We start from the raw sequence: 3767 nt of genomic DNA on the forward strand, positions 1-3767 counted from the left end.
ACAACTTTTTTCTTTCCTCCAAGTGAGCATCATTGTTCACCGCTACTCTAATCAATCTGAGACGGACATGGTTAAGCCGAGACGTAATACGCTTATTCTCGTTCACTCGATTAGTAATATCAAAGTTATCAATGTCATTTTCCAAACTAAGTAACTTTCTATTACAAACATAAAATTCTTCCTGAGGTGAAAGAATAACGACTGGAAGAGAAGACGCCTCTCCCTCCTTTTCATTTCTTAACGCCGCTCTTAGGGTTGCTCTATTTTCTGCGACTGTACGCTGAACAGGTAAACTACGGATCATAAGCTCATGAACTATTTCGTCACCTAATAAACGATTGACTTCCATTGTGAAAGAAAAAAATTTTAAAAAATTAAAATTGTAAAAACCGTACGATATCAAGTTATGTGATAACCGAACGTACGATCACTAGTCCAATAATAACTGAACGTATGGATACCTACTAACAATGAAACAAACGCACGCAAACCCGCCCCTTTCAAAAAAAGAAAAAAAACAAGAAAAAAAATATCAAATCAAAATTTAAACTGAGTATGCGCAAAAATAACAACACTCAATGTCACCCAAATGACTTCGCACACAGAACTGAAATAACCTAATACCAAAAGAGAATAAACAGAAAAAAAAATTACACATGAGCAAAAAAAATTACTCTATGAAAGTCCAATTTACTTTTTGCTTTTTTTTTTTCTATGCAACAAGTAGTCACCAGTGAAAAGGAAAAGAAAAGTACCACTAAGTAGGGCGCCAAATTTATTACGCCGACTAAGATGGAAAATCAAATTATTGGGGCGTAATAGAAATAACTCAAAAACAAAACTCTAAAATCTAAATTAGTCAGCCGGTAGAGGGTTGGTGGGTAAAATGAATTATTTGACACTAAAGATAACAAAAAAATAATATTTATTAATTTCCCTCTTTGGGTAAATACCCTTTTCCTGTAACAATGTAACCCTGGATAGAACTTCCGAAAGTTAGGGCCGCCGGTATATCGGAACGTATTCTTCTACTCTATAAATCCACGGTCGATCAGCTGATCGATTTTTATATTCTTAAATAGAAACTGTCAAATGTCTGAATAATTGCAATATGGTGCATGTGCAATTGCAATTATAAATACAATATATATATATCAATAAATAGATGTTTCAAATAATACAAGAATGATATTATTTACGAATGTTTTCCCCGTTAGTATATATACTATTGGTTCACAGACGTCTTGGTAAGTAGCTAGTTTTGATTTAAAATAATAAAGGTGTCAGTTCAATGCATAAGGTTAATTGATAATTAATATTTAATATTCACTATGTTCTAGGTGCTAACTACAAAATACCACTACTTGCTCTTACGAGTTCACGGAATATTCTTGGTGATATGAAATGTTCCTTATATGTTGAAAAGAAGCAAAAGTTGTACAAGGCAAAATTAATAAATGAAGTAGATCCTACTTGTATATTCCTTTGGAGGTTGTCCTTTCTTTTGCAATCCCCAACAACGGCTTTCTATACAAGGTCCGTCCAGTTTATCAGGATTGGGGGAAGTCTGTACTGTAACTAGCAGAGGAAATCAAGCAAGCTCTATCTACTAAGCAGGGATGAAGCTGTCTTCAAGCGGTTAGGTGTAAAGCAAAGTTCTAAACATGCATGCTAGCTAAATTGGTGTATAGCTATAGGACATAATGATGTGGGAGCTGGTAATATCCTTTGTACAGAGAAAACGTAAAACTAGGTACCAAACAAAAAGAGACCTGAAAAGACAGAAAAGTTACTAACCTGTGGATTCATTAATACATATGAAATGCACTTATTAGAGGATAATCCCCAGAATGTGTCCCAGCAGAATACCTACCTTCGATGGAGGGTGGTCTCGGAGAGAGTTTCGTCAGGAAACGTTTAAGGTTAGTTGAAAACCAAAATCCACATTGGATGGTTGAAATATCAATCCTATGACAATTTTCTTGATGGTTTTACAACTACTTTTTATTTTTCAGACTCAGAAAATCCTCTATAACTTGAGAAAATCAGAACCACATGTTCCACTTTGATAAGCCCACAATAAAAAAGGAAAAAGGAAACAGATAGATTCTGGAGGTCAAACTAGGAATATTAGTGACATTTCATCAAAGTTGAGAATACTGAAGATGAATGACATCCTTTCTGTCAACTTTTGAATATTTAGCAGGGTTGGATCTTTTAGATAACCTCTATCCAAACAATAACAAACTAACCTATATGAAAATGGAAAGTTAAGGAATGGTGATAAAACAGATAATGTTCTTATTCTTTTCGGAAATCCACAATGAACTAAACTGGTATCTTGAATGAGAAAGCATTCAAAGTAGGTAAAGTACTTCTTGTGCTGATTGAACATTTTTAAAAATATGACTTTATTTCAGATATTTTTCTGCTGTGCAAGATCACTGAGTGACTTCAAGTTATTCATCCTGAATGATTTAATACATTCTATAATGTTTTGGCTTACGAGAGCGCTATTAAAGTTATGAGTAAACTAGGAGGTATCAGTATAATTGAACCCGTAACAAGGTACTCAATCAAGTACTTATTTCCGTTATTACCTACAGTGGTGATTAGATATATAAGGGCCAGTAATATCAATTATTTTCAGTTTATTATATCGGCTTGAAAATGTCCTTGTAGTAACGTTATTTCATCAGTTCCGACTTCCATTGTCTAATATGATATAAATTGATTTGAAATTCGTGAAACGATCTATAAAAAATTAAAGAGATCAGCTTGAAAATAACATTTAAACTAAGCAAAAAATGAAATTATAATGAAATAAAATACAAGCAACAATTAAAAATTGCACTATCAACAAGAAAGGAAAATAAAAAATAATTAACAAGAAATGAAAATTGAAAATTGAATGATTTCAAGCCAAGTTACTTCACGACGTCTCGATTGTTAGTATCCACAATCGTCTTCGGGTGATGACTGGTCTTATTCGACAGCCATCTTCAGTTCAGATTGGAGCCTAGCTTCCTTACCCTTGCGGCTGATTAGTCTTATTACTCCGAGATCTGACTATTTATAGGTCATTCGAGTGCTTTCACCTATCCCCTCTTCCCCCTCTCCGCTTCATCAGTTTTAGCGGGACCTGAGTATTTGTGAGGCTCTTGCTGTCTTCTAGCCAAAGTCTGTTCCACCATCATTGTGGAGTTACCATTTCGTTGAAGGTCATTTTTGATAATGCCTAGTTCCTTCTCGAGACCTTTGTAGTACAGAGCCCGAAAGTACGGTCTATTAGAGTCTTGATGATTCCTCTCTCAGTCGATTGATGGTGGTTGGATTCCTGTTTCAGATACTGTCCCGTGTGAGTAGGTTTTTGGTATACAGATATTTCCCATTTATTGTCGGTCCTCTTCAGCAACACATCTAAGAATGGCAATCCGTTGTGGACTTCATTCTCTATTATGAAAGTGATGGAAGGACTCACGTTGTTGATATGCTTCAGGAAGGTGTCTAGTTCTGTATTTCCATGGTTCCATATTATGAAGGTGTCGTCAACATATCTCAACCAGACTCGGGGCTTTTTGTGGGCTTATTCAATGGCCAGAGTTTCAAACCCCTCCATTGGCAGTCCCTCATCTTGCGTAAAGAATTCAAGCAAATGTAGTAACGTTAGTTACAAATACAAGTGGTAAAATCATAGAAAGTTTTTATTTCTCATTTCTCAACTTAAGGGTAGCTCAAGTTAGATTCAATTGTGATTCCTTGTCAGA

The 3767-nt window shown here is 35.0% G+C and overlaps 1 long non-coding RNA gene across 1 annotated transcript; it reads left to right on the forward strand.

Annotated features, from left to right (window-relative positions):
- Positions 1-1105: 1105 nt before the first annotated feature.
- On the forward strand, positions 1106-2539 carry LOC141480878 (uncharacterized). Its single transcript, XR_012464610.1, has 3 exons — positions 1106-1247; positions 1341-2366; positions 2421-2539. It is a non-coding gene; the product is annotated as an uncharacterized lncRNA (long non-coding RNA).
- Positions 2540-3767: the final 1228 nt, after the last annotated feature.

Source organism: Leptinotarsa decemlineata, unplaced genomic scaffold (genome assembly GCF_025532065.1).
Source record: "Leptinotarsa decemlineata unplaced genomic scaffold, Ldec_3_MD MMD2_P_RNA_scaffold_1, whole genome shotgun sequence".
NCBI lineage: Eukaryota > Metazoa > Arthropoda > Insecta > Coleoptera > Chrysomelidae > Leptinotarsa > Leptinotarsa decemlineata.